Here is a 9956-nt window from a genome sequence, read left to right as displayed (position 1 = left end):
TTGAGCTGCACATTCAAAGAGGTGTTATTCTGGGAGGAGCTTGGGGAGTGGCAGCAGGCGTGTGCACGTGCGTTACTTTTCACGCTGACCGGGATTTATGGAGTGGAAGCACGTGGAAGTTGGCGAACGCACAGATTTATGCATCTGGATTTTTTTGTGCGTACGCACATTTCTGCTTTTGTCCTTATGCCATGTTTTAGTGTAAATTCTACGCACGCCGTTATGCATGAGGCATCTGGTCCCTAATCCTTCCAGCATTCAAGAAGCTTTTATATGCAAATCATACTTTACGGGCGGCACAGTGGGTAGCTCTGCTGCCTCGCAGTTGGGAGACCTAGGGACCTGGGTTCGCTTCCCAGGTCCTCCCTGCGTGGAGTTTGCATGTTCTCCCCGTGTCTGTGTGGGCTTCCTCCAGACGCTCCGGTTTCCTCCCACAGTCCAAAGACATGCAGGTTACGTGGATTGGCGATTCTAAATTGGCCCTAGTGTGTATTTGGTGTTTGTGTGTGTCCTGCGGTGGGTTGGCACCCTGCCCGGGATTGGTTCCTGCCTTGTGCCCTGTGTTGGCTGGGATTGGCTCCAGCAGACCCCCGTGACCCTGTGTTTGGATTCAGCGGGTTGGAAAATGGGTGGATCATACTTTACACATTTTATGTTACCCTTCTCTATATGTTAATACGGAGGGATGAAAGAAGGCCTGGGAAAAAGAATTTTAAAGCAACAGTGTCAAACAACACACAAAATGGACAATGCATCCCGAACTGCACCAGTAAGGCAAGTATATCACCAGACTGATGTTTTTATGATTGCATAAGGACCTGTATATGTATGAGTACATTTTCAGGAAGTTATCTTTATGTGAAAGTCCCACATAGTGAACACACCTGATATTTCAGCCCTACGGTTTCATCAGTTCAAAATGGTGTGACGCTCTGTGTATATCAACATTTATCTTCCTGAATATAATGTGAGTGGAGCTAATTCTCCACTCTACATGACACTTAAACTAAGTTACTTCAGCTTTACTGAATCTGAACTCAAAGACATGCCTACTGAAAGAGTTTTCATAAAGACAATTAGAAAAACAGGATTCAGGACCACAAAATGAAAATTGTTCCAAGGGCATTGTACAATGGCTGACCCTGCACTCTGACCCCCCAATGGTCATGCAAAAAGACAATTTCCTCTTGGGAATTAACAAAATATATAAAAAAAAACAAGAAACTGCTCATTACCAAATTTTAACTATTACAATTAAACTGGCAGTTTGAGAGATGCGCTAAAGATGTGAGATAGACTCATAATAAGCTCATTTTTTAGTAATGTATTTTATTATATTTTTGTTGAGACAGTGTATATGATTATTACATTTATAAACAGTTTATTCTCATGATTTGTTTGGACAGATAAATAAAAGTATTTTTTTTCTTCAGGCCATAGATCAGAGGTTATGTACACAAGTGCCAAACAAAATCTTGTTAAAAAATCTAACCAATCTGTCAATAAAAGAATGTTTTTTACATATATAAATAGTATTAACAGAAGATGTCAATAATTCAATGTTAGGAACTAAGTCATATCTAATCTTAATAATATACTCTTAATATACTCTTAATAAATGCAAATCTAAAACATATTGATTAAGCAATGAAAACATCTTAAAACTAAGACAACTCATGCACATAAATACTGTATAAACACATTATGATAGTACACCCTTTCATGCATGGGATGCATTTGGATACATAGGTTCATAGGGAGAAAGGGTACTGTCACATTTACAAAGTACAGTGAAATTCTAAAAGACTTTCTGAAAAAGGATAAAAAAGTCGAACGACTATAATATATGAAATATAAGGTACTGTAATTGATAGTAGTTCAGAAAAGGTTAGGGAAAATTGAAACATTTATAATGCTAGTGTGGAAGAAAGAATTGCTGACCCGTAAAATGGAAGGAGTCAGAGTCTCACACCAGAAGAAATGTTCATAAGCTTTCTTTTATTGTTGCATACCTAGACTGGAGTGTCAGTAGCATGCGCGCTGACAGGAAAGAGTTCAGCTCTTTTATATCAGCTGATTGTGTGCAAACTTTACAAGTTCGCATAAGGGCAGATTAATGCATGAGCCTTTTAGGGCTTAAAATAGACGGCAGTTACAGATGAGTTCATAGCTTAGCTTATTCGTAAAACAGGAAGAACAGTTTATAAAAATACATTTCTGGTAAAGGCAGCTTTCTGGTAAAGTCAGATTCTTTTGAACTGCTCACACAGGTCAGCATCAGTAATATATGTTAAAGGTCACATATACAGTTTCTGAAAACTGTCAAGTACACATTTTCTTATAATATAAAAAGGACAGTTATCTGTAAACTGAAAATTTCCATTCCACACTAGATTTTATTGAAAAGAGGAAGAATTAAAAGATGTAAGACAGTTTGAATGACAAGTGAAATTAGAATCAATCTAAAATGTGGGAAGCACTGATAGACTGTTAGTAAGGTGCTTACACTCACAGTGAGTAAGTATGTTAATGTGTCATACTTGAAAAAAACAAGCACAAAGATGATACCCAGAATGCAAACTGAACGAATGAAGAAATATGAGAATTATACTGGAGATGTGAAGCAACAGAAGTTTTTTGTAGGCTGTTCAGGATTAAATTCAGGAGAATAATGATGAGTTGGAAAAGCATTTGGAGATACTGGAGATGAAGAAGGAGGATGTTGTGAATGATAAGGAATTTGGGACATTAAAAGAGAAGAAGCTGGAGAGACTGAGGACATGGAAGAGAAATGTCCGCGGGAATCAGTGGTCTGATAAGAATAAGAAATGGAAGAGTAGACAGTTTGCAGCATAGGAAATTTTTGATTTAGCTGTAAGGCTGACTGCTGATCGTCTGGAAAATAACTTCTTGATGTTGCAAAATAGGATGGCGAAAGGGATTGGTGCATTTGGTGATTTTCTTGGTCTAGTAATAATTTGACTAAGAAGTTTATCACTAGAGCTGCACATGTTTCAGGTTGAAAGCCAAGAAAACATGGAATGTAAACTTGCTCCTTGTATCCCCAGCCTGTCACCTTCTCTGAAGCTATATTCAGTTGATTTACAGGAGACAGTTTGTCCATTTTCTTCTTGTAAATTAACTGTTTGATTGTAGGTTCAGAGTACTGTAAGACAGATGTCTTCCTAAAAATTGATCAAATATTATTATTGAAAACATTGCACATTTTTCTATATTTTTGATATTTAAATAGTTCATTGTAAATCTGTGAGCTTTTATCAGACATGTACCAGAAAAAATTACCAATTGCATGATTGTCCAGCTACATTTTTTGTAATATGTTAAGTATTTCTTGTGTTGTCTGGAAACTGTTCCTGAAACATGTTGTTACATGGTACACCAAAATAATTACAGGGTTACTTTACAATACTGATTAAACTTACATAACATTCACCTACATCTTTCATTCTCTTTACCTTCAAAAACTAGAGACTAAAACAAGATATTGACAGTTTCAAAGTACTGTATGTAAAATACATCATTTTTTGGCATGCAGTTTCATATTCTGTGTAAACAGTTTAAAATTTATTGCTATACTTACACATTCCAGGGCATTATAAATTTTTTTTAACTAATTGAAATAACTGAAGCGCTGACAATTTTTTTCAGATTAGTCTATATTCTTCATAATCATACATAGTAAAACAATGCAAGTCATTGTAGGAGTTCCATATTTTCAGTGATTATTGACTAGTTGTCTGTAGCAATTCACACATGGAGACAGCAACACGATATTCAAAAATGTCAATAGCTACAGCAGAAGAGAGTATGAGGTGAAAATGATATGCAACTGTGGTAATGTGTGAGCTGCAGAAGAAAAGCAGCGATTTACACCAGTATTCAATAATACTGCTTTACGGTTAGCAATGTAAAAAAAAAAAAAAAACTAAGATAAATGTCATCAGTCTATTTTAGTGAACAAAAGTTTACAGTTGAAACCAATTTAATGAGCATTTGTAGTGCAGCTATTTAGGAGAAATATAGAAAGGGCAACAGCATGACATGCATACTGATAAAATAATTAAAAATTAAAAAAACGCAACAGCCATTAGCATGGTAATTGGTACTTTTAGTGTGAAAAGGTGACTAGACAAAATAAGCAGTTTTAAATAAAAAGAAACACCTCAGAGTGAATCATTTTTAAAAATATACTTACCTTTTTCTTTTCTTATTATTTTTTCTTCTTGTAAATTTGAAATCATGAACTACATTGAACGGAAATGCAGAAGTTAACGTAATTGTAATAGATTCAGTAAAACAGATTAAAAGTCATGAAAAACATGGTCACATAAATTATAAAATTAAAATCTGTTGACTATTTTAGTCCAAAGTTTAACTATAATCTTATACTTTTAGACATACCTGACTTGGGAATATCACCCACCCCACTATCCATAATATACTAAGTGCATTAATCACCGTAAATGAGGACAATCTACTGTGTACTTACTAAAGAGCAAACAGATGTAAACCGTGCTATGCACTTATAACTTATGGATCTGTTCTCCTCAAGAGTAAGGGCAAAATTTAATAACATATACTACGACAGTTGTGAATCTGCCAGTATAAACAATAAAATCACTAAAATCAGAACAATAATAGTATACAGTTATTTTAGAAGTGATCTTCCTGGCCCACAGAAAACCTTCTTTCAACAGCTGAAACAGCATTACAAGCATTTTCTAAAATCCCAAACACAAGGCTTCTAAATCAAATACTGACTGCTTTTTTGATGCAGTGGATGTTTCTTCAAAAACTCTTGTTTGTTGACCTGAAAAAAGATGAGAAAAATTGTAACTTTTTGAAAATTTTGACTAGTTTGAAAATTTTACTTTCAGAAATGCTAATTAAATAATTCAGTACATATATTATAAGAAAATTACCACAAAAATCTTCAATACAATTATTAGATTTTTTACATTATAACTTAACCAGTTACATTTAAATTATTTATATAATAAAGCATTATGCTTACAAATAAAGTGCACATTCTATACAGTGGAAATGCATATAACAAAACGTTATTTTGTAATACTAATGACCTAAGCAGTTAACCCATTCCTTGTCTGCATTAAACTGAAGTTCTAATTTCTACATATTTTTTATTTGTACACCTTAAAATAGTATGCCAAGTAATTATATTATTTTAAATTATCCATCTTATGAAATAGCATTCTTGAAATAAACTATAACATTCTGTTTATCAATAGCACATACAGACGGCATAACATTTTGCATGTGGTTATTATAAAAAATCAAAAATCAGAAATTTCAAAGCTATTTATGTAAACTTTCTTAGGTGTTTTAGTTCATATTATGAAGGTGGAGGTACTGTGCTGTAGCCAATTGCAATGGTGGAGTTGCATCTAAATGGTAATCTGGGAGTTCATAGAAGTTAATATTTCTGAAGTTCAGGTCTAAAAAAACTCATTATACATTTACTATACACATGCAGTCAAATGTAAAATCACAGGCTTCATTTTGTGCTGCTTATCACCTGTTCTATTTAAACATTTTTTGTCAATGTTGCAAAAAATAATTATATATTTAATGTTGTGTCAGAAAATTTATTGCATGTAATTCAATATTTAGTAGTAGTAGTAGCAGTAGTTTTGTCATTTGAGGAGAGGACAGTGAAATTCTTAAATTGCATATTCGACCAACATTCAACATGTGGTGACAAAAATGTATTAAACTATTGATGAAATATATAGCTTAATTTGTCAGTAATAAATCATAAAATGTATTCATTTCTAACTATAGAAAAACACTGCACATTTGTATTAATTTTCTCTTTGTAAGAGAATTCAATGCAGGAAAAGAATATGTTCTGTTTCATTTTATACATTCACCATTGCTGAATTTCTTCTAAACATTTTTGTTGATGCAGTGCCTGATATGACCTTTGTCTTTCCTTGGCCATTTGGTTGCAGACGCATTCCAGTTAGTGAAGGTATTGAGATTTGGTAAATAATTAAAATTTTAAAGAAAACTTCAGCACAAATTTAGTTTAATTCCTAATAATGATATCAAACTGATGTAATTATCTGAATATTCAGTAAGGTATATGTAGGGTAATGTTTAATTTAGACTGATATTGAAAACTTTTGTTTCAATTATACAGCCTGGTTTACCAAAACAACAGAATATGCAAAACACATGCATTTTTTTAGAACATATGGTAAGTCTTTAAATGACAAAAGATTTTTTTTATATTTTGACCAGTTATATTATGAGGTAAAATTATGTTTAATTATTATAACTGGTACAACAAATATAATCAAATAAATCAATTCAAATTTTATTTCAAATCAAATCAATTAATACCTGACAATTAATGACTATGAAATATATGGGAAGTGTAGTTGCTATGATAACTAAACCAAGTGAAGGTGAAGGCATGCTCAATTAAAATGGTAATTAAAGTAAACTGAAACAGGGAATGGCTTATAAACAATGACCTCATTTTCATTACCTTTTTCCAATTAGAATATCTTTTCTTGTGATTGTGAAATGCATCACTTTCTGATAAATAATCAAAGTCAGCATTAGCAACCTTCTTCTCACAAAGTAACCACAGGTATGATGCAGTTAAAAGGCCAATTGCTAACACTCCCAGAGATATCTCCCAAACTGCATCTTGCAACTCTAGCTCCAAGGCTTCAGTTACAATACATAGAAACCATACCAGAAGGAAAAAAGGAACAATTAGATACAGCACACACTCACAGCCACAACCCATTATGATGAATGATGAATTGTAGATGTTTCATACTATTAAGTGTTTAGTCGGGATGGCACAGTAGAATACTAACATTATTATGAAGTATGGAAGGAAAAAGTATGGGAGGGTGTGGTGAAGGTTAGAACATTGTTACACAATACCATGGAAACGATGATCTGCAAAATGACATCACAGGACAGGAAACCAAATCCAGCACACAAGCTCTATGGGTATTTTGTTTAAATGGCAAACAGGCTGATGCACACTCATTTTATAAGATTAATTTCATAAGGTTAAAAAAATTAAAGTTAAAGTTTTACAGTAGCTGTAGAGCACAATAATGACTGTTCATATGCATAGCATGATAATTAATGCTTTTTGTTTTGGTCATATCTCTAAAACTGCTCAATCAGTAAATCACTTTAATCTATTGTTCATTTATTTGAACATGTCTAGTTCAATTAGAGGGTTGTGAGAGGTTCAGCCTTATCTTAGCAACAGGGGATGAATTATAATGGATCTTGCTTACTTACACATTTAAAATCAAACATAATAAGCTAATTTGGAGTTTCCAATCAAGTTAAGTCTGCATATCTTAGGATGTATTTGAAACTGTCTTACGCACACAGGGAGAACATTCAGTCTGAAGTTAGACAATAAATGGGCAAAGATTAGCACCCTGGACTCTGGTAATGTGAGGCAGTAGTAATAACCACTATACTGTCCACTAATTCTCTCTTTTATATATTAGATCTCTTCATTGAGAACACCTTCTTCTTCTTTCGGCTGCCCCCATTAGGGGTTGCCACAGCGGATTATCTTCTTTCATATCTTTCTGTCCTCTGCATCCCTTTCTGTTACAGCCATCACCTGCATGTCCTCTATCACCACATCCATAAACCTTCGCTTAGGCCTTCCTCTTTTCCTTTTCCCTGACAGCTCTATCCTTAGCATCCTTCTCCCAATACACTCAGCATCTCTGCTCTGCACATGTCCAAACCAACGCAATCTCGCCTCTCTGACTTTGTCTCCCAACCATCCAACTTGAGCTGACCCTCTAATGTACTCATTTCTAATTCTATCCATCCTCGTCACACCCAGTGCAAATCTTAGCATCTTTAACTCTGCTACCTCCAGCTCTGTCTCCTGCTTTCTGGTCAGTGCCACCGTCTCCAACCCATATAACATAGCTGGTCTCACTACCATCCTGTACACCTTCCCTTTCACTCTTACTGATATCCATCTGTCACAAATTACTCCTTACACTCTTCTCCACCCACTCTACCCTGCCTGCAGTCTCGTTTTCACCTCTCTTCCACAATCCCCATTAATCTGTACTGTTCATCCCAAGTATTTAAACTCCTCCGCTTTTGCCAACTCTACTCCTTGCATCCTCACAATTCCACTGACCTCTCTCTCATTTACACACATGTATTCTGTCTTGTTCCTACTGACCTTCACTCCTCTCCTCTCTAGAGCATATCTCCACCTCTGCAGTGTTTCCTCAACCTTCTCCCTACTATCGCTACAGTTCACAATGTCATCAGCAAACATCATCCTGTCTAATCTCGTCTGTCAACCTGTTCATCACCATTGCAAATAAGAAAGGGCTCAGAGTTGATCCCTGATGTAATCCCACTTCCACCTTGAATGCATCCATCACTCCTACCGCAAACCTCACCAATGTCACACTTCCCTTGTACATATCCTGTACAACTCTTATGTACTTCTCTGCCACTCCCAACTTCTTCATACAATACCACAGCTCCTCTCGACGCACCCTGTCATATGCTTTCTCCAGGTCCACAAAGATGTAATACAACTCTTTCTGGCCTTCTCTGTACTTCTCCATCAACATCCTCAGAGCAAACACCGCATCTGTGGTGCTCTTTCATGGCATGAAACCATACTGTTGCTCACTAATCATCACCTCACTTCTTAACCTAGCTTTCACTACTCTTTCCCATAACTTCATGCTGTGGCTCATCAATTTTATTCCCCTGTAGTTACTACAGTCCTGCACATCCCCCTTATTCTTAAATATCGGCATCAGTACACTTCTTCTCCACTCCTCAGGCATCCTCTCACTTTCCAAGATTCCATTTAACAATCTGGTTAAAAACTCCACTGCCATCTCTCCTAAACACCTCCATGCTTCCACAGGAATGTCATCTGGACAAACGTCCTTTCCATTTTTCATCCTCTTCATAGCTGTTCTTAATTCCTCCTTGCTAATCCATTGCACTTCCTGATTCACTATCTCCATATCATCTAACCTCTTCTCTCTCTCTTTCTCTTCATTCATCAGCCTCTCAAAGTATTCTTTCCATCTGCTCAACACACTCTCCTCGCTTGTGAGTATGTTTCCATCTTTATCCTTTATCACCCTAACCTGCTGCACATCTTTCCCAGCTCAGTCCCTCTGTCTAGCCAATTGGTACAGGTCCTTTTCTCCCTCCTTAGTGTCTAAACTCTCATACACCTCATCGTATGCCTTTTCTTTAGCCTTCGCCACCTTTCTCTTCACCTTGCGCCTTATCTTATTGTACTCTTGTTTACTTTCTGCATGTTTCTGACTATCCCACTTCTACTTTGCCATCCTCTTCCTCTGTATACTCTCCTGTACTTCCCCATTCCATTCCACCAGGGTTCCTTTTCCTCCTTCCTCTGTCCAGATGTCACTCCAAGCACCCTTCTTCCTGTCACCCTTACTACATCTGCTGAAGTTTCCCAACTGTCTGGTAACTCTTCACTCCCATCCAGAGCCTGTCTCACCTTCTCCCTAAACTCAACCTTTCAGTCTTCCTTTTTCAACTTCCACCATTTGATCCTTGGCTCTGCCCTCACTCTCTTCCTCTTCTTGATCTCCAACGTCATCCTACAGACCACCATCCTATGCTGCTTAACTACACTTTCCTCTGCCACCATTTTGAAAGGCTTCAATCTCCTTCAGATTGACTCTTCTGTATAGGATGTAATCTACCTGTGTGCATCTTCCTCCACTATTGTACACAACCCTATGTTCCTCCCTCTTCTTAAAATATGTATTCACCACAGCCACATCCATTCTTTTGGCAAAATCCACTATCATCTAACCTTCTTCATTCCTCTCCTTGACACCTTGACACATACCTACTCATCACCTCCTCATCTCCTCTATTCCCTTCACCAA

At 36.2% G+C, this 9956-nt stretch overlaps 1 long non-coding RNA gene across 1 annotated transcript; it reads right to left on the bottom strand.

Moving 5' to 3' along the window:
- Positions 1 to 2565: 2565 nt before the first annotated feature.
- Positions 2566 to 4833, bottom strand: LOC114654263 (uncharacterized). The gene is made up of 3 exons (XR_007935440.1): positions 4783 to 4833; positions 4217 to 4265; positions 2566 to 3185 (listed from the first exon to the last, which is right to left on the bottom strand). It is a non-coding gene; the product is annotated as an uncharacterized LOC114654263 (long non-coding RNA).
- Between the last annotated feature and the right edge of the window lie 5123 nt (positions 4834 to 9956).

Source organism: Erpetoichthys calabaricus, chromosome 7 (genome assembly GCF_900747795.2).
Source record: "Erpetoichthys calabaricus chromosome 7, fErpCal1.3, whole genome shotgun sequence".
Classification (NCBI taxonomy): Eukaryota; Metazoa; Chordata; class Cladistia; order Polypteriformes; family Polypteridae; genus Erpetoichthys; species Erpetoichthys calabaricus.
This window is presented reverse-complemented; position numbering and strand designations above follow the sequence as displayed.